The 22,155-nt window shown below is 44.3% G+C and overlaps 4 non-coding genes across 4 annotated transcripts; all 4 read right to left on the reverse strand.

Annotated features, from left to right (window-relative positions):
• Positions 1-1,905: 1,905 nt before the first annotated feature.
• On the reverse strand, positions 1,906-1,978 carry trnav-cac (transfer RNA valine (anticodon CAC)). The gene has a single exon. It is a non-coding gene; the product is annotated as a tRNA-Val (tRNA).
• A 2,861-nt stretch (positions 1,979-4,839) lies between these two features.
• Positions 4,840-4,912, reverse strand: trnav-cac (transfer RNA valine (anticodon CAC)). The gene has a single exon. It is a non-coding gene; the product is annotated as a tRNA-Val (tRNA).
• Positions 4,913-7,773: 2,861 nt separating this feature from the next.
• On the reverse strand, positions 7,774-7,846 carry trnav-cac (transfer RNA valine (anticodon CAC)). The gene has a single exon. It is a non-coding gene; the product is annotated as a tRNA-Val (tRNA).
• A 2,861-nt stretch (positions 7,847-10,707) lies between these two features.
• On the reverse strand, positions 10,708-10,780 carry trnav-cac (transfer RNA valine (anticodon CAC)). Its single transcript has one exon. It is a non-coding gene; the product is annotated as a tRNA-Val (tRNA).
• Positions 10,781-22,155: the final 11,375 nt, after the last annotated feature.

Below are 22,155 nucleotides of genomic sequence, written 5' to 3' on the forward strand. Positions count from 1 at the left end.
GAGGCGAACACGATCATGACAGCACAGACACTTTGGAAAATTCGGCACTTTCCCACACCGCAGGAAATTCCCCGGGAAGCAAACTCATTTTGCTTCTGTTTCAAACAGAAATGCAGCAGGGGAATGAAACAGCATTTAAACCAGCAGCTCCGCAGAAACGGCAGCGGTGGGATTCTAACCCACCCCTCGGGCGAGACGGGAGCCTTAATCCAGCGCCTTAGACCGCTCGGCCACACTAGCAACACGCGCGCGAGTTCATTTTCTTGCACTTCCAATTGTTTTCCTGCATAACAACAGATGTAAACTCAAGTGAAAAAGGTTCCATGATCCCTCTCCGACTCGCACAGCTGCTGGGATGTGCCCGTCTACAATATCAATTTCTCAGCAGTTAACGATAGCCCATCAATCCAGACAAAAATCACTGGTAAGCTGAGTCTATCTTCTCAGACTGGATTCAGAAACAAATGTATCTGTGAGTGCGTGAGAATATATGATCGGTTATGATTGGGTCAAATTACCATGAGCTACTTGACATTACTGCAATTTCGATTCTTGCTTTGCTAAATGATTTCACCCATTGCTCGAAACAGGACAACTTACACGTTTACACGGAACATGAAACACACCGGACTACAGGGAAAATGCACAAAGCTGAGCAGGCCGTTTCCCAAATCATACCGTGCAGCATAGTTTCAGGCACTGTGTCTGTTTTGCAGAATAAGGTTCCCAAAGAATGTTCCATCCTAAAACCGGAGGTAGTATTACAATCCGAGAACGACAGATTACATTGTAAGGAAGGTCTGACCTCGGGGCCGGTTCGAGATGCCACTTTCCTTGCCTTTTACCTTAACCGTGCAATTTGCTGCAGAGATTATCACACCTGGACATGAGCCTCATGGATACCAACTGAGTTGGAAACCTGTGTGGGAATCGATGAGAAAAAAGCGACTCAATAAATTTTAACAAGTTCCATGGTGCTTTTTAGAAATGCAGTTTCTGTTCACCTCAATCCAAAAGGCAGTTTCTGAACATAGTAACAGAAGTCAAAAGGTAATTACCTCACCCCACCCCCAGTCCGGAAGAGGTGCTAACTGCCCTTGATTGCTGTTTGTTCATGATGTGAAGAGCTCTCACGCCTGAGTCACCGTCACGTCTCTGGTTGCTGAGTGAATCACAAAGAAGGACTTTCTCCAGAGCTGCAACTGCCTCACTTCCCCACTCGCCTTCCCCGTTTACATTTTCCTGCTCGTCAGTGATTTAAAGAAAACCAAATGGATGCGATGTCATTCTGTAGCCTCTCTGTCGATTCCTCCGTTTCAGTTCCAACGTGGCTTAGATCTCGGGGCGCACCTTAATACTAGCGACGCTATGAAAGCACAGGTCCAGATGTTCCTCTGAGAGTGTAATTTCTTTCATTGCTGTTGCTGATTGAATGAGCCACTAACGTGTGAACTGCTCCAAAACATGATTCAGGACCTCTGGTGCCAATTCTCGCACGTTGAATAACGACAGACACCTTCCAAATGAGGTCTTTCAGAGACGACTTTGGGATACATTTGACAGACAGACTAGTTGAGGAATCCGTGGTGCACTGTGACACCAGCACATCAGCTTCTTCCCTGTCTTTGAACCGGGCCGCCTGCGCAAGGAATGCGAATGCGGTAATGCTTTTCGTGGAAGGATCAGAAGGGGGTAACTACACTCTCAAACAGAATGGCATATGATCAGAACGATGTTGGAGAAAAACTTTACAATGCTTTGCACAGTAATTAAATGGAATCGCATTGCATTGCACGACGAGAGAAGATTTATTCAAGCAAATTCGAAGGCAGGTTTGCACATGGGAAAGCAAGCAAGAAAGCTCCGTTCTTGTCGATGTCAAAGGCTGCAGTTGAAGAGCAAAGCAGTTTCTGCCCAGTTTCGAACTGGGGACCTTTCGCGTGTGAGGCGAACGTGATGACCACTACACTACAGAAACAAGCCGCGGTCGCAGCCGCTGCAGCTCAGTGGCATCCAACACAGAAAGTTGAAGCCATTCTACCTTTCGCCTTTCTGTTTCCGTTAACTCGTTGTTTCATGGGACTTGTTTAATTTTGGCTATGTGGTGAGCATGGACGAGATACACCGAAGTATCTGTTTCCACGCGGTGTAACCCGGTAACGTTGTGTTGCTTACACCTGCTTTAAAGAATTACGTTTTTGCGGAGCTTACCGTCGCAGTCTGTGGCAAAATCATTTAGTCTGTTCGACGGCTCACGGGAAAGGTAGCATTGTGAAACACTGCAGAAACGAACGACTTCCTTACTTTTGCTCCGACTGACCATACTCCGTGAAAGTTTCCCAGATTCTCAGTTGAGGATTTTTGCAGCTGGAAGTTACCTCAGAAACCCTGTTAATTCGTAATGTATTGAGCGAATCGCAAAACAGAAAGCATTTAACACGGAACACAAACAAAACTGGAAAACCAAATGCATTTTCAGACACAGCGAGCATGAATGCTAAATGTGAGACAGTCCGGGGGCATGAGCCATAAAGTTATCACACAAATAACAACAGGGCAATTCCAAACTACTCTTTCAAACATACTGGAGCCTGAGTGCACCACCACTGCCCAGACAATGCTGCAAAGAGACAAAGAAAGAACATAATAAGAATGGGCCATAAAAAGTGAATTTCACCAATCACAGTCTCGATTAGATTACCTTTCCCTTCCGATGACTCCAGGACGGAAAAGGAGGAAGTGGGAGAAATTCAATAACATATGACATCGAAATACATTGGAACGATTTTCTCATTGGCCAGAAAACCAAATAACGACGAGTCGAGTCACCGTAGGACTCTGTTTCGCAACAACAGTCTCCATTCGGTTCCAGTAAAAGCTCAACTTGCCTGGAACAGAAAGCAACAGTGGAGCCGCTGGCGATTTTCCGCGCGGGAGGCGAACACGATCATGACAGCACAGACACTTTGGAAAATTCGGCACTTTCCCACACCGCAGGAAATTCCCCGGGAAGCAAACTCATTTTGCTTCTGTTTCAAACAGAAATGCAGCAGGGGAATGAAACAGCATTTAAACCAGCAGCTCCGCAGAAACGGCAGCGGTGGGATTCTAACCCACCCCTCGGGCGAGACGGGAGCCTTAATCCAGCGCCTTAGACCGCTCGGCCACACTAGCAACACGCGCGCGAGTTCATTTTCTTGCACTTCCAATTGTTTTCCTGCATAACAACAGATGTAAACTCAAGTGAAAAAGGTTCCATGATCCCTCTCCGACTCGCACAGCTGCTGGGATGTGCCCGTCTACAATATCAATTTCTCAGCAGTTAACGATAGCCCATCAATCCAGACAAAAATCACTGGTAAGCTGAGTCTATCTTCTCAGACTGGATTCAGAAACAAATGTATCTGTGAGTGCGTGAGAATATATGATCGGTTATGATTGGGTCAAATTACCATGAGCTACTTGACATTACTGCAATTTCGATTCTTGCTTTGCTAAATGATTTCACCCATTGCTCGAAACAGGACAACTTACACGTTTACACGGAACATGAAACACACCGGACTACAGGGAAAATGCACAAAGCTGAGCAGGCCGTTTCCCAAATCATACCGTGCAGCATAGTTTCAGGCACTGTGTCTGTTTTGCAGAATAAGGTTCCCAAAGAATGTTCCATCCTAAAACCGGAGGTAGTATTACAATCCGAGAACGACAGATTACATTGTAAGGAAGGTCTGACCTCGGGGCCGGTTCGAGATGCCACTTTCCTTGCCTTTTACCTTAACCGTGCAATTTGCTGCAGAGATTATCACACCTGGACATGAGCCTCATGGATACCAACTGAGTTGGAAACCTGTGTGGGAATCGATGAGAAAAAAGCGACTCAATAAATTTTAACAAGTTCCATGGTGCTTTTTAGAAATGCAGTTTCTGTTCACCTCAATCCAAAAGGCAGTTTCTGAACATAGTAACAGAAGTCAAAAGGTAATTACCTCACCCCACCCCCAGTCCGGAAGAGGTGCTAACTGCCCTTGATTGCTGTTTGTTCATGATGTGAAGAGCTCTCACGCCTGAGTCACCGTCACGTCTCTGGTTGCTGAGTGAATCACAAAGAAGGACTTTCTCCAGAGCTGCAACTGCCTCACTTCCCCACTCGCCTTCCCCGTTTACATTTTCCTGCTCGTCAGTGATTTAAAGAAAACCAAATGGATGCGATGTCATTCTGTAGCCTCTCTGTCGATTCCTCCGTTTCAGTTCCAACGTGGCTTAGATCTCGGGGCGCACCTTAATACTAGCGACGCTATGAAAGCACAGGTCCAGATGTTCCTCTGAGAGTGTAATTTCTTTCATTGCTGTTGCTGATTGAATGAGCCACTAACGTGTGAACTGCTCCAAAACATGATTCAGGACCTCTGGTGCCAATTCTCGCACGTTGAATAACGACAGACACCTTCCAAATGAGGTCTTTCAGAGACGACTTTGGGATACATTTGACAGACAGACTAGTTGAGGAATCCGTGGTGCACTGTGACACCAGCACATCAGCTTCTTCCCTGTCTTTGAACCGGGCCGCCTGCGCAAGGAATGCGAATGCGGTAATGCTTTTCGTGGAAGGATCAGAAGGGGGTAACTACACTCTCAAACAGAATGGCATATGATCAGAACGATGTTGGAGAAAAACTTTACAATGCTTTGCACAGTAATTAAATGGAATCGCATTGCATTGCACGACGAGAGAAGATTTATTCAAGCAAATTCGAAGGCAGGTTTGCACATGGGAAAGCAAGCAAGAAAGCTCCGTTCTTGTCGATGTCAAAGGCTGCAGTTGAAGAGCAAAGCAGTTTCTGCCCAGTTTCGAACTGGGGACCTTTCGCGTGTGAGGCGAACGTGATGACCACTACACTACAGAAACAAGCCGCGGTCGCAGCCGCTGCAGCTCAGTGGCATCCAACACAGAAAGTTGAAGCCATTCTACCTTTCGCCTTTCTGTTTCCGTTAACTCGTTGTTTCATGGGACTTGTTTAATTTTGGCTATGTGGTGAGCATGGACGAGATACACCGAAGTATCTGTTTCCACGCGGTGTAACCCGGTAACGTTGTGTTGCTTACACCTGCTTTAAAGAATTACGTTTTTGCGGAGCTTACCGTCGCAGTCTGTGGCAAAATCATTTAGTCTGTTCGACGGCTCACGGGAAAGGTAGCATTGTGAAACACTGCAGAAACGAACGACTTCCTTACTTTTGCTCCGACTGACCATACTCCGTGAAAGTTTCCCAGATTCTCAGTTGAGGATTTTTGCAGCTGGAAGTTACCTCAGAAACCCTGTTAATTCGTAATGTATTGAGCGAATCGCAAAACAGAAAGCATTTAACACGGAACACAAACAAAACTGGAAAACCAAATGCATTTTCAGACACAGCGAGCATGAATGCTAAATGTGAGACAGTCCGGGGGCATGAGCCATAAAGTTATCACACAAATAACAACAGGGCAATTCCAAACTACTCTTTCAAACATACTGGAGCCTGAGTGCACCACCACTGCCCAGACAATGCTGCAAAGAGACAAAGAAAGAACATAATAAGAATGGGCCATAAAAAGTGAATTTCACCAATCACAGTCTCGATTAGATTACCTTTCCCTTCCGATGACTCCAGGACGGAAAAGGAGGAAGTGGGAGAAATTCAATAACATATGACATCGAAATACATTGGAACGATTTTCTCATTGGCCAGAAAACCAAATAACGACGAGTCGAGTCACCGTAGGACTCTGTTTCGCAACAACAGTCTCCATTCGGTTCCAGTAAAAGCTCAACTTGCCTGGAACAGAAAGCAACAGTGGAGCCGCTGGCGATTTTCCGCGCGGGAGGCGAACACGATCATGACAGCACAGACACTTTGGAAAATTCGGCACTTTCCCACACCGCAGGAAATTCCCCGGGAAGCAAACTCATTTTGCTTCTGTTTCAAACAGAAATGCAGCAGGGGAATGAAACAGCATTTAAACCAGCAGCTCCGCAGAAACGGCAGCGGTGGGATTCTAACCCACCCCTCGGGCGAGACGGGAGCCTTAATCCAGCGCCTTAGACCGCTCGGCCACACTAGCAACACGCGCGCGAGTTCATTTTCTTGCACTTCCAATTGTTTTCCTGCATAACAACAGATGTAAACTCAAGTGAAAAAGGTTCCATGATCCCTCTCCGACTCGCACAGCTGCTGGGATGTGCCCGTCTACAATATCAATTTCTCAGCAGTTAACGATAGCCCATCAATCCAGACAAAAATCACTGGTAAGCTGAGTCTATCTTCTCAGACTGGATTCAGAAACAAATGTATCTGTGAGTGCGTGAGAATATATGATCGGTTATGATTGGGTCAAATTACCATGAGCTACTTGACATTACTGCAATTTCGATTCTTGCTTTGCTAAATGATTTCACCCATTGCTCGAAACAGGACAACTTACACGTTTACACGGAACATGAAACACACCGGACTACAGGGAAAATGCACAAAGCTGAGCAGGCCGTTTCCCAAATCATACCGTGCAGCATAGTTTCAGGCACTGTGTCTGTTTTGCAGAATAAGGTTCCCAAAGAATGTTCCATCCTAAAACCGGAGGTAGTATTACAATCCGAGAACGACAGATTACATTGTAAGGAAGGTCTGACCTCGGGGCCGGTTCGAGATGCCACTTTCCTTGCCTTTTACCTTAACCGTGCAATTTGCTGCAGAGATTATCACACCTGGACATGAGCCTCATGGATACCAACTGAGTTGGAAACCTGTGTGGGAATCGATGAGAAAAAAGCGACTCAATAAATTTTAACAAGTTCCATGGTGCTTTTTAGAAATGCAGTTTCTGTTCACCTCAATCCAAAAGGCAGTTTCTGAACATAGTAACAGAAGTCAAAAGGTAATTACCTCACCCCACCCCCAGTCCGGAAGAGGTGCTAACTGCCCTTGATTGCTGTTTGTTCATGATGTGAAGAGCTCTCACGCCTGAGTCACCGTCACGTCTCTGGTTGCTGAGTGAATCACAAAGAAGGACTTTCTCCAGAGCTGCAACTGCCTCACTTCCCCACTCGCCTTCCCCGTTTACATTTTCCTGCTCGTCAGTGATTTAAAGAAAACCAAATGGATGCGATGTCATTCTGTAGCCTCTCTGTCGATTCCTCCGTTTCAGTTCCAACGTGGCTTAGATCTCGGGGCGCACCTTAATACTAGCGACGCTATGAAAGCACAGGTCCAGATGTTCCTCTGAGAGTGTAATTTCTTTCATTGCTGTTGCTGATTGAATGAGCCACTAACGTGTGAACTGCTCCAAAACATGATTCAGGACCTCTGGTGCCAATTCTCGCACGTTGAATAACGACAGACACCTTCCAAATGAGGTCTTTCAGAGACGACTTTGGGATACATTTGACAGACAGACTAGTTGAAGAATCCGTGGTGCACTGTGACACCAGCACATCAGCTTCTTCCCTGTCTTTGAACCGGGCCGCCTGCGCAAGGAATGCGAATGCGGTAATGCTTTTCGTGGAAGGATCAGAAGGGGGTAACTACACTCTCAAACAGAATGGCATATGATCAGAACGATGTTGGAGAAAAACTTTACAATGCTTTGCACAGTAATTAAATGGAATCGCATTGCATTGCACGACGAGAGAAGATTTATTCAAGCAAATTCGAAGGCAGGTTTGCACATGGGAAAGCAAGCAAGAAAGCTCCGTTCTTGTCGATGTCAAAGGCTGCAGTTGAACAGCAAAGCAGTTGCTGCCCAGTTTCGAACTGGGGACCTTTCGCGTGTGAGGCGAACGTGATGACCACTACACTACAGAAACAAGCCGCGGTCGCAGCCGCTGCAGCTCAGTGGCATCCAACACAGAAAGTTGAAACCATTCTACCTTTCGCCTTTCTGTTTCCGTTAACTCGTTGTTTCATGGGACTTGTTTAATTTTGGCTATGTGGTGAGCATGGACGAGATACACCGAAGTATCTGTTTCCACGCGGTGTAACCCGGTAACGTTGTGTTGCTTACACCTGCTTTAAAGAATTACGTTTTTGCGGAGCTTACCGTCGCAGTCTGTGGCAAAATCATTTAGTCTGTTCGACGGCTCACGGGAAAGGTAGCATTGTGAAACACTGCAGAAACGAACGACTTCCTTACTTTTGCTCCGACTGACCATACTCCGTGAAAGTTTCCCAGATTCTCAGTTGAGGATTTTTGCAGCTGGAAGTTACCTCAGAAACCCTGTTAATTCGTAATGTATTGAGCGAATCGCAAAACAGAAAGCATTTAACACGGAACACAAACAAAACTGGAAAACCAAATGCATTTTCAGACACAGCGAGCATGAATGCTAAATGTGAGACAGTCCGGGGGCATGAGCCATAAAGTTATCACACAAATAACAACAGGGCAATTCCAAACTACTCTTTCAAACATACTGGAGCCTGAGTGCACCACCACTGCCCAGACAATGCTGCAAAGAGACAAAGAAAGAACATAATAAGAATGGGCCATAAAAAGTGAATTTCACCAATCACAGTCTCGATTAGATTACCTTTCCCTTCCGATGACTCCAGGACGGAAAAGGAGGAAGTGGGAGAAATTCAATAACATATGACATCGAAATACATTGGAACGATTTTCTCATTGGCCAGAAAACCAAATAACGACGAGTCGAGTCACCGTAGGACTCTGTTTCGCAACAACAGTCTCCATTCGGTTCCAGTAAAAGCTCAACTTGCCTGGAACAGAAAGCAACAGTGGAGCCGCTGGCGATTTTCCGCGCGGGAGGCGAACACGATCATGACAGCACAGACACTTTGGAAAATTCGGCACTTTCCCACACCGCAGGAAATTCCCCGGGAAGCAAACTCATTTTGCTTCTGTTTCAAACAGAAATGCAGCAGGGGAATGAAACAGCATTTAAACCAGCAGCTCCGCAGAAACGGCAGCGGTGGGATTCTAACCCACCCCTCGGGCGAGACGGGAGCCTTAATCCAGCGCCTTAGACCGCTCGGCCACACTAGCAACACGCGCGCGAGTTCATTTTCTTGCACTTCCAATTGTTTTCCTGCATAACAACAGATGTAAACTCAAGTGAAAAAGGTTCCATGATCCCTCTCCGACTCGCACAGCTGCTGGGATGTGCCCGTCTACAATATCAATTTCTCAGCAGTTAACGATAGCCCATCAATCCAGACAAAAATCACTGGTAAGCTGAGTCTATCTTCTCAGACTGGATTCAGAAACAAATGTATCTGTGAGTGCGTGAGAATATATGATCGGTTATGATTGGGTCAAATTACCATGAGCTACTTGACATTACTGCAATTTCGATTCTTGCTTTGCTAAATGATTTCACCCATTGCTCGAAACAGGACAACTTACACGTTTACACGGAACATGAAACACACCGGACTACAGGGAAAATGCACAAAGCTGAGCAGGCCGTTTCCCAAATCATACCGTGCAGCATAGTTTCAGGCACTGTGTCTGTTTTGCAGAATAAGGTTCCCAAAGAATGTTCCATCCTAAAACCGGAGGTAGTATTACAATCCGAGAACGACAGATTACATTGTAAGGAAGGTCTGACCTCGGGGCCGGTTCGAGATGCCACTTTCCTTGCCTTTTACCTTAACCGTGCAATTTGCTGCAGAGATTATCACACCTGGACATGAGCCTCATGGATACCAACTGAGTTGGAAACCTGTGTGGGAATCGATGAGAAAAAAGCGACTCAATAAATTTTAACAAGTTCCATGGTGCTTTTTAGAAATGCAGTTTCTGTTCACCTCAATCCAAAAGGCAGTTTCTGAACATAGTAACAGAAGTCAAAAGGTAATTACCTCACCCCACCCCCAGTCCGGAAGAGGTGCTAACTGCCCTTGATTGCTGTTTGTTCATGATGTGAAGAGCTCTCACGCCTGAGTCACCGTCACGTCTCTGGTTGCTGAGTGAATCACAAAGAAGGACTTTCTCCAGAGCTGCAACTGCCTCACTTCCCCACTCGCCTTCCCCGTTTACATTTTCCTGCTCGTCAGTGATTTAAAGAAAACCAAATGGATGCGATGTCATTCTGTAGCCTCTCTGTCGATTCCTCCGTTTCAGTTCCAACGTGGCTTAGATCTCGGGGCGCACCTTAATACTAGCGACGCTATGAAAGCACAGGTCCAGATGTTCCTCTGAGAGTGTAATTTCTTTCATTGCTGTTGCTGATTGAATGAGCCACTAACGTGTGAACTGCTCCAAAACATGATTCAGGACCTCTGGTGCCAATTCTCGCACGTTGAATAACGACAGACACCTTCCAAATGAGGTCTTTCAGAGACGACTTTGGGATACATTTGACAGACAGACTAGTTGAAGAATCCGTGGTGCACTGTGACACCAGCACATCAGCTTCTTCCCTGTCTTTGAACCGGGCCACCTGCGCAAGGAATGCGAATGCGGTAATGCTTTTCGTGGAAGGATCAGAAGGGGGTAACTACACTCTCAAACAGAATGGCATATGATCAGAACGATGTTGGAGAAAAACTTTACAATGCTTTGCACAGTAATTAAATGGAATCGCATTGCATTGCACGACGAGAGAAGATTTATTCAAGCAAATTCGAAGGCAGGTTTGCACATGGGAAAGCAAGCAAGAAAGCTCCGTTCTTGTCGATGTCAAAGGCTGCAGTTGAAGAGCAAAGCAGTTTCTGCCCAGTTTCGAACTGGGGACCTTTCGCGTGTGAGGCGAACGTGATGACCACTACACTACAGAAACAAGCCGCGGTCGCAGCCGCTGCAGCTCAGTGGCATCCAACACAGAAAGTTGAAGCCATTCTACCTTTCGCCTTTCTGTTTCCGTTAACTCGTTGTTTCATGGGACTTGTTTAATTTTGGCTATGTGGTGAGCATGGACGAGATACACCGAAGTATCTGTTTCCACGCGGTGTAACCCGGTAACGTTGTGTTGCTTACACCTGCTTTAAAGAATTACGTTTTTGCGGAGCTTACCGTCGCAGTCTGTGGCAAAATCATTTAGTCTGTTCGACGGCTCACGGGAAAGGTAGCATTGTGAAACACTGCAGAAACGAACGACTTCCTTACTTTTGCTCCGACTGACCATACTCCGTGAAAGTTTCCCAGATTCTCAGTTGAGGATTTTTGCAGCTGGAAGTTACCTCAGAAACCCTGTTAATTCGTAATGTATTGAGCGAATCGCAAAACAGAAAGCATTTAACACGGAACACAAACAAAACTGGAAAACCAAATGCATTTTCAGACACAGCGAGCATGAATGCTAAATGTGAGAGTGTCGGGGGGCATGAACCATAAAGTAATCACACAACTAACAACAGGGCAATTCCAAACTACTCTTTCAAACAGACTGGAGCCTGAGTGCACCATCACTTCCCAGACAATGCTGCAAAGAGACAAAGAAAGAACATAATAAGAATGGGCCATAAAAAGTGAATTTCAGCAATCTGTTTTCCCCGAGCCGCAATTCTGATTTTGTCTCTTATTTACAGCACTTACAGTCCATTCAGATTTTGTTTGCCATTTGCCATTCGCCTGAATTGCACACATTTGCATTGTGGGAAGCAATCGGAGCAGCCAGAGGAATCTCACACGGGAGAGAGAGAGAGCAGGAGTGTGTAAATTCCACACAGTCAGTCACACAAGACTTGAATCGAAGGCGGGGTTCTGACGCTGAATGGCGCAGTTCTACCCACTTAGCCCTCCCAATATGAAAGCGCCTGTCCTGGAAGCAAATTGAACCCGACCTCACGCAGTGACAGGCGTGGTACTACCCAGGATTTCTATGCAAAAATAAGCCTATTTGCTAATACTGGAAATTAACATTCGCTTAACTATCGGAACACTTTTTAAAATTACTTGGCCTATTGCCTTGTACGTGTTGGCATCACAAATTCACATCTGAAAACTTCTGAAAGTTATGCGGATTTCTGCCTCTGCAACCTTTGCATGCACTGAGTTCCAGATTTCAACCCACGGCTGTTTCAAGACATTTGTCTGCACATTCACTCACATCTTTCCTCTTCTATCCTTAAATCTATGCCACCCTTCCCCACCTCCCGTGATCGATCTCACCATCAAAGAGAAACATTGATTTCAGTCTATGCCATCCATATTCCTGATTATTTTATGCATTTCAATGATGTTTCCTCTCAATCTCTTCGAGTCTAAGAAAAACAATTCCAGCCTGTCCAATTTCTCTTCACAACTGAAACTCTTCTACCCAGACAATATCCTGGTAAATCTCTCCTGCATCATTTCCAGTGCTATCATATCCGTTCTATAATGCGAATTGCAGAACTGCACACAATAGACAAGACAGAGCTGAATGAGCAAGTGAAATAAATGATGTAGAATTCCACAGACAGAAGTATTTTCGAATAAATTTTCTTTTCCTCAGTGCTGCCCTGTGTCCTTTTCCAGAGCCTGGTTTTCTAATAATCTCTGGTCCATGTGGTAAAAGCTGTTACATGAGAATTGATCTCACAACCATAGTATCGAAATGGATTGATTGGCTTGAAGGTGAGCACATGGTTCTTCTATGACGGCACAGAGGCGCAAGAAATGCCAAAGTTGGGAGTGCTCCTGGTCAAAGGCGGGGACGAAGAGCATAATTGTTGTATTAGGATACAACACCAGCATTAACCCGCACGACAGATTGGCTCAGCTGAAGCGTGCTGGAGCCTTCAGCGAGAGGTCGGTTAATTGAAAGCATTCTCTGAAATTTTCCTGAACAATGCGCTGTTTTGTTACGTTGACAGTAAGCTGTTTTTGATCACATCGTCTCCGCATCAGCGTCTTGCTCCCAGTAAAAACTCCAGACCAGCGTAAATCACTTTCATTCCGACACAGCCACATGTCATATTCTCATTCCCTCTGTAATAATTAGAATTGAGAATATCATTCTCTGAAATGCAGTAATGTAGCATGAAGTTGACAGAGTTGTGAACAAAGAAGAAAAAATAACAGAGAAAATTTACAGCCCAGGAACACGCCCTTTGGATGTCGAAGCCTGAGCTGATCCAAATCCATTGTCTAAACCTATCACCCAATTCCAAAGCATCTGTATACCTCTGCACACTTCCTACTTATGCATCTGTCCAGGCGCACCTGAAATGAATCTACAGTGCTTGCCTCTACTACATCTGCTGGCAACACGTTCTAGGCACCTATCACCCTCGGTGTAAAATACTTCCAATGACTATCTGTCTTAAACTTTTCAACTTTCACCTTGAACGTGTGACCTCTCATTATTGAATCCCTCACCTTGGGAAAAAGCTTATCTCTATCCACACTGTCTATACCCTTCATGATTTTGAAGACGTCAATCAGGTCCCCCTCAATCTCGTTTTTTCTAATGAAAACAAACGTAACCTACTCAACCTTTCTTCAGAGCTGGCATCTTCCATACCAGGCAACATCCTCATTATTCTTCTCTGCACCCTCTCCTAAACGTCCACGTCGTTTTTGGTAATTTGGCAACCAGAACTGTACACAGCATTCTAAGTGTGGTTGAACCAAAATCTTGTACAATTTTAGCATGACCTTCCAGCTCTTACACTCAATGCCTGGACCGATGAAAGCAAGCATGCCATATGCCTTCTTGTCCACTCGATGCACCTGTGCAGCCACCTTCAGGTACAAAGAACCTGAACTCCCACATTAACCTTCTCAGCAATTTTACCCAAGACTCTTCTGTTTACTGTATACTTGGCTCTAGAATAAGACTTCCCAAAATGCATCAACTCACATTTGTCTGGATACAACTCCATCTGCCACTTCTCCGCTCAATTGCCCTATCTATATTCTCCTTCATTCTTTGACAGTCCCCTATGCTTTCTGCTACTCCACCAATCTTCGTTTCATCTGCAAAGGTAATGGCAATATTTGGGCCAGCAACACTTGGAGACTGGAGCATGGCAGCTACTGGTAATTAGATTCGATGAATAAAATCTGGAATATAAACCCGCTCAGAGGACGAGTGACAAAAAAGTTTTACTTTGCTGAAAGCCTTTGCAGTCATGACCCTTCAAAAGGGGAATCTGCTGTCCTTAACGAGACTTGCCAACATATAACTTCAGATCAACAATAGTACGATTTACCCATAAATTCCTTCTGGATCAGTTCAAGGAGATTTAAGGATGAAAAACAACTGTTGTTCAGACTATGATGGCCACACTCCGTGGGAGAATAAGGAAGGATATAAAAGATGCATGGATGATGGGGAAAATTGGGAATCGTCTCAGCGTGGTCTCAAATTCAGCTGATTATCCAAACTATATAGACACAAGGATACCGACGCCTCCATGAAGTCAGGTCCATGGGGGCTGGGTCTGCAGGAAGGGATTCAATTACCCGCTGAAATGTAAACTCACTTCCTCAGTCAGAATGTGGACAGGTCATTCACCACTCCCCTATGTGAGAAGGAATCAGTCAGGAAACCATCCTGCAGAGTTGCCTTCAGGTTTCCGAATGATAGCAAAGGCCCGATTCTGTTGTTATTGCAGGTGTTCATCCCATCCAGCAATGAACCATGCTTGGATGCCTGTTTCCAGTGGAGTACCACTGTTTCCTGATGTAGATCAATAATTCAAACTTAGTTGTCGGAGTCACTTTTAGATGTTTACAGACGATGCAACAATTGGTCGTGTCGGTGACTGTGATGAATAATATCAGGGATTGCAGTGATGTATCAATCAGGTGGAATGGAAAAACGACGAATGGATTTGAATCCAGACCAATACGTGGTAAGGAATTTGGAGAATTGAAACAATAACAGTGAGGATTCTGAGCGGTGTACAGGAACAAAGAGATTTTGGAGTAGATATTCACAGATCTCTGAAGATTGTTGAACAGGGAGATCAGTAGTACGAGAGACTCTTTGTTGACCTCAGTCTGAAAATGATATTCGATTTTTAGCAAACGCCAGTTTCGGAAACAACTAAAGGAATGAGCACAAGTCTGGTCAATGCGATAATCAACATTTTTCAAAATTTTAAAATAAAATGTGAAGGGCTCGAGTATAACTCTTTTGCCATCAAGACCGCTTCACCACTCAATGAATTTATCACTGCTTCCTCTCCAAGTCATGCTGGTATGTGCCTTGGAGGGTAATTCATAAATGGTGACGTTTCAGTGCATCTTCAACTTTGTCCTTATGGTCGGTACAGTCTTTGAGCTTTGAAGATTCTGTCAACAAAGCCTGGTTGACTTACTCCAGTGAATCTTCTATGTGGTGCACTCTGCTGAAATTGTGCCTGAGCAGTTAAGGGAATAAATATTCAGACGTTGAGCAATGTACAGTTAAGTGACTGCATTGTCGTGGAGGGTGTCCAGTTCCTTCAGTGATATTGAAGCTGCACTCACCTAGGCAAATGGAGAGAGTTCTGTTCAACATCTAATTTGTGCGTTGCGGACGATGTAGGCTTCACGGAGATAAGAGTTGAGTTAATAATCAAACAAAGTTGACCGACGGACATGTTTTTGTCGTCAACTTCTTATATGCGTGATCAGGTTCCATTTCTCCTAAATACTCGCTCCCAGGCGGATTACACGGAGAACTTCAGTTACAATGAAGCCTTTGAATGTCAATCGAATATGATTAGATTCTCATTTGTCAGAGTTATCATCGCTGTATTTGGTCCTTCTGTGGATCAATCCGATTCCAATCACTTTCTGATTTCGAGTTCCAATTCCCGTCTGCGCCTGAAATTTCAGCCCATTTCATCACCGAAATTTCTCCACCTGTCTTTATAATAAGTAAGGACGCTGCAGGGGACAGCAGTGATTTACGAGGATGTTGCCAACTCTGTATAAAATGGACCTTCATGGAATGATTGGTTAGGCTGGGTCTATTCTCCTCGACACAATGGAGGTAGAGGGGTACTCTCTCATTATGTAACACCAATCATAAACGTTCAATATTCGTGGAATCTTGACAGGGTAGATTCAGGCAGGTGGTTTGCCCCATGCTGTGAGGAGAGCACCAGAGGACATAATCTCAGAATTAGATAGTGTCCATCTAATTCAGAAATGTGAAGTCATCTCTTTGCTCAGTGGCCAAAAATTCTGTGCCATCAGTGTTGTTGGGTGTTTTTAAACTGTGCCAGATAGTTAATCAGAAATATAATGAAATTTTTTCTTGGAAAGTGAGCAGAAAGGAGTTTAAGATTATCAGATCAACCATGAGTTCGTTGAATGTTGGGGCAGACTCCATGGGCTGAGTGGCAAACTCCCACTTTTTTAACATTTTGTCTAACTCATTATTTTATTCATAAGTTCAGAATTGTGGGGGGATGGGATGAAGTGATAGAAAACGTTTATTAAAGAGATCAGACAGATCAGGAAAAAGTTCATAAACTCAGGAAGACGAAATGTACTGTGACCTGGGTATAACAAATGACACTGGGCACCGCACAGGTGGCTGTGTACAGAAGCAGTGAATGCTGAAGAACGTTGATTGACCTTATACAATTGGCAAGTCAGTGATAACGCTGGATGATGGTTCGTTGTATGATTCACACACAGCAGAAATTTGTGAAAGAATGAAAGGTTCGTTTCATTGGAGAATTTTTCTGCGGTTCCAATTCCGAGTCACTGTTTGACTTACTGATCAGATCATTGTGTGAAGTGTTAGGTTAAGATACTCATGTGCAACCCCACTGGATAAACTTGTGCTCCTCATTATTTCGATGCAAATTAATAGAAAGACAAGATGGAATATGGGGCGGAAAGAAAAATGCGTTCTTTCTCATGACACCAAGTTAATCTACAATTGAATAGAATGACTTCTCTCACTCTGCATTTCGACTTTAATGTGGTGTCGATTATTGTGAATCTCCCGTGCAGTGAAGGGCAAGAACAAGATTCTCTATCCAGTGTATACCAGACGTGTGAGGTGCCAATAAAAACTGCGGGAGTGGTTTGTGATGTTAGGGACCAGAGTGTAACTCGAACTCGTGAATGTGGAGCACAGCGGTGTAATAACCCAACACCATAATCGTTCAGTCTTCGCAGCACATTTTGTAGAGCCGTGACATGTCACCTCATCAGGATACATGTGGTGAAAGTAAAGGATGAGAAATTTGCTGAGCGGAATTGTATCCACGCCATTGTGTTTCTGTATGCACCAGAATTATAATAATAGCAAATTCCAATAAATAGCCATGCACGACAGAATGAATAGCTGTCATTGATACATTCTGAGTCAGAACTGTGTCAGAATGAAACAGAGAACAAGAATTTTCCGTCATATTCATACCTATATTTGACTCATAATTTCTTCAGTCACTTTCTCCCTCACGTGAAGAAGGCGCCATGGAGAGGGAAATAAAGGCGATGTTGTTGCTCAATGGCCTTTCTGACATGGCTGAGCCTGAATTGGATTAAATTGCAAGAAACGCTGTTTTGTTCGTTTCATTTTAATTTTGCTGCAACCTCACAATGTTCATTGTAATAATCAGAAGTGAATTAGATAAATCTCATTGTAACGATTAATATTGTATTCAAATTTGCTCCGACTATATTTCAGCTTAAGGAAAATATTGCTTAGAAAATCAGAGTGTTAAAATGCAAAAGAAAACCCATCAGTTTTGTTGCTCGTTGCTTTGGAAGATTTCACCGAGTATAAAATGGACCAAATATCAGGGTGCTTCTCCTCACATCTTTAACGCATATGATTAAAGCTGGAATTCGATCTCCAAGCAACTGGTCACTTCTTATTATTATGTAATATCATTCCTTCACAACGAGAAAAATCCACTCAGATCTATTTACAATGCTTCAGGTAGAATATTATGCCAAATCTTAAAACATCCAGAGTTTTTGAAACCGAATTTTATTCAGCTGCACACGTTCACGAAATTTCTTTACATTTAAAGTCAACCCACTTAGACATTGTTCCCCCGAAACTTCCGACCGACAACATCGCACCCCTACACCTTTACCAAGCCACACGCTGTCTCCCTCCTTGTGAAATTTATTCCTTGTATGTCACCAAATGTGCCTTTCCAAATATTTTGAAAAACAGATTCTCGGAGCGACAGCGATTCTGTTCTCCTCATTTCTTTGTCCTTCAAAGGTTTTATCAAAGGTTTTGAATGTCTAGCGTCTCGATGTTTACTTACTTCAAAGAGGGAATTTTTCACCGACTGACTCTGTATAAACATTTCATAACCTGAAAAAAAACCCAACTAAGTCTTTCTTGGTTCAGGGAGAACTGTTCTAAATTTTCGAAGACAATACGTGAATAAAATCTCATCCTCAGTACACCCCGTCAGCATCGTTTCTAATGGATTTACACCCCAGTAAATACCGTCATTACCCTCTCCGAGAAAATCACAGAATCCTCCACCTCAGAAAGAGCATTTCAGTCAATCGAGCCGGTGTCGACTCTCTGAAGAGCATCTCTGCAAGACCTATCTCTCCTCCCCATTCCCTTACAATTCACCAGAAGAGGGGCAACTCTCCCCATTATGATGTCAAATAAAGCTGTTGGGCTATAACCTGGCGTCCTGTGACTTCTGACATTGTCCCCGCATTACCCAAGCTAATTCACTTAATTTACTTAATTCCATCCCTGCACACGAGAGGGCAATTTAACTTGGTCAATGAACATAACCCTCAGAACGAACAGCAATGCGAATTACTGAGCCAATGTTCCATCATAGTGAGCAAAACCTGAATCATTTTTAATCGCTTTATACCCTGGTAACTCAGCCTCATCAAAGCAAATCAACCCAAATTCAATGTATCGAAACGCTACTCCGTGCTTTACAATCTGATTTTTGCTGCGCGAAATGTTTATGCAGTCATATTTGAATGCTTTTACGCTATTTCTTCCTCACTTTTCTGCTTTCAATAAACACTTCAATTCGGAACAAGTCTGCCGAATGTTTTTCATTCCAACACCGTAACAAGGTGCAGTTTTCAGAAGTCACGTGTTTGCGCTTTCACTGACAATCTGCCTCCCTGAGAGCTGCTGTTATTCCTCACTTGATTCAGGCAGCACTGTCCTTCCTGTGACATGTCCCATCGAGAATGGAAGGACAAATATCAATACCCGCACTTGGAAATGGAGTGACAGTTTTTAAACATTTACACTGTCCCAGTGGAGAATTGAGCCCTGTGACAGGCGTGGACACTAACCATACTACCGAGAACAAGAGTGTCAAAGGAGGGCCTTCAACCAATTGTGGTGACACTTGTCAAAAACAACTGCCTAACGAACTTAATCCCATTTCACAATGTTTATACCACAGCCTTATATGTCTTGGTATCACAAGTTCAAATCTGAATATTTATTCAGGTTCTAAGGGTGTCTGCCGCTCTGAAAAATGCAGACAGTGTATTTCAAATTCCAACCACCCACTGGCTAATAAAGCTTTTTCGCACATCTTCTCAAACAATTCGGCCTTTCTCCTTAAGTCTCTGGCCCCTGCTAATCGATCCCTCCATCAATGGGAAACTCGTTCAGTCAACCCTGTCCATACCCTAACTCAATTATGTCTCCACTACATCTCCTTTACACTGCGACAAACACTCCACTCGGTCCTGTCTTTCTTCACAACTGAAAGTCTTCAGCCCAAACAGTATCCCGGGAAATATCTCCTGCAATTTTCTCAGTGTGATCACATCCCTGCTATAATGTGACTTGCAAAACTGCACACAACACACTTGTTTAAGCCTAATGAGAATTTGCTTTAAAAATTTTTGGATTAGTGTGAGGGCGATTCTGGCGAAGAAGAATTTATTACCCATTCCGAATTGCCCAGAGGGCAGTTGAGACTCAACCATTTTGCTATGAGTCTGAAGTCACATGCAGCCCAGACCAAGTCAGGATAGCAAATTCCATCCCGAAATGACATCAGTGAAACAGATTTTTTTTTCAACAATTGTCAATGGATCTATAGTAGTCATTAGATTCTTCCTTGCAGATATTTTTTGAATCCAAATTTGACAATCATGGCATGGTGGGATTCAAGCCCGAGTACCCAGACTATTACCTCAGTCTCTGGATTATCAGTCCTATGAAATTACCACAAGACCAACGCAGAAAGCCACAAAAGCTGATCTTTTCCAATAAAATGTCTTTGCACCCAAACTGCCCTGCGTATTTTCCATGAGCCTGACGCTCCAATTGTCTCTGGCCTATGTCAGTAAATGTTGCTACATGGGGATTGATTTCACAACCGCGGTATCCAAATGTATCGACTTGTTTGAAGGTCCCGATGGTGGGACTGGGGCACGTTCACCCAACAACAGTGACCGCAGCAGCAGCACAGACAGAACAGTATGAATGTGAAAGAGAGTGATAAATTGTGCATTGCCTCAGAGAAATGGGGGGAGGGATGGAAATGAGGTTTAATGATCGTGGGAAGGAGAGGAGTCTCCGACAACGGGTGTGTTTGAATCCTGATAAATGAAACGCAGAGATGAAAGAGAGCGGAATTTGAAGGTAAAACGATTAATTTCTTAGCATTTGTCAAAAAAAGGACAACGGAGAGAATACTAAGTGCCGTGATTTGGTTTCAAATCGAGGTTGCTGTGGTCACAATTCAAAATACCGACAACCACGATCACAGTAACCACAGAACAGGATGCTTGCAAGCAGCAATAAGTATACTAGCAGAGGAAATGTTCGGAAGAACAGCACATGTTCAATATCAGTACCCAGGGAACAGTGACAGACATGTGGGAACTGAGAATGAGCTGAATCTTTCAGTTTGATGTCCTCAGAGGCTGTGGAGATCCCTTGAATGAGAATGTTGAAAGATGAGATTGATCGATTTCGACAAAACATCAAAGACTCGGGGGACAGTACAGGATATTGTTGAAATGTATGCTTCAATAGCATTTTAGCTTAACATCGGCACAGCCGCCCAGACCGAACCAGAAATGGGGATGGGAATGTATGCACGGAGTTATTCTCTGACTCCTGTGATGAAATAGGTGAGCGTCCTGTCCTTCTGTGATGGTATAGGGGCGCAAGAAATTCCTCGGTTGAGTGTGCTCCTGCTCAAGGGAATGGTTGTCCCCGTTTATACTATCATAGCGATTTCCGGTTCATCTTTCTAAGACAGCTGAATGGCACAAGTGGAGAGTTTAGAGCCCTGAACTTTGCAGTGGTGGGTTTAAAAGATGATTTTGCTGTTTGGATCTGTGTTTCTGACACTGGCGGTGGCAGCTACATTTGTTCGCATCAGCTCAGTATCAGCTTCTTCCACACAGTCAAGACTTCAACCTGGAGAAGGTGGTGTTGGGGTGATATTTTAAACTAGTCATCCTTGGGGGTTGGGACATGGAAACGGTGATGTTTACGTTCGACGAATAAATCATGAAATACAAGCCTGACCTCAGGAACAGAGATCATGACTTTAATTTCCTGCAATCCCATTCATTCATGACCCTTATGCAGGGCATTCAACCATCTTCACCCAGTCATGCCCACGAGAGACTCCAGGACCAGAAAAACATGAGCTGACCCTTAATTCAAGAATCTCCACAGTCTGGGGAGCAGTCTAATCGGCCCTTCCAGTCCACACCGTACATCAGAAGCGCATCCCACCAGACCCCAGGGTATTCTCTGTCCCATAAGCCTGCATTTCCCATTGTTGATCCCTGTAACTGGTACATCTTTGGTCTGAGGGAGAAATAAAAGCGCAAACATACAGAGAATGTGTAGAGTGCCCACAGACAGACACCCGAGGCTGGGATCACAACCCGGGTTTTTGTTGAAGCCAGACAGCAACGAACGAGGGGCGAAGAATAAATATTGTTCAGTCTAGTCATACTCACACCCGGTAGGTGAATGAGGAAGAATGAAAAGACATTCACAACATGAAATGTTTGTATCTGTGTGGACACAATTTGAAACGATCATTCACCCTGTGTGGAACAAAGGACACTGATACCACAGAGAAAGCAGGGCAATGTGGGATCTGTTGGAAGGGAATCAATTAACCGCAGAAATGGAAACTCATTAAATCAGGAACACTGGGGTGAGACCGTTCACCAGTCCCGCGTGTGGGAAGGGATGACTGAGCAAAACAACCTCCGGAGACTTCAGCAGGATTACATATCCCATCAGGTGTTCGGTTATGCTGTCAATGCTGCTGTTAA

Source organism: Chiloscyllium punctatum, chromosome 18, assembly GCF_047496795.1.
Source record: "Chiloscyllium punctatum isolate Juve2018m chromosome 18, sChiPun1.3, whole genome shotgun sequence".
NCBI classification, from domain to species: domain Eukaryota; kingdom Metazoa; phylum Chordata; class Chondrichthyes; order Orectolobiformes; family Hemiscylliidae; genus Chiloscyllium; species Chiloscyllium punctatum.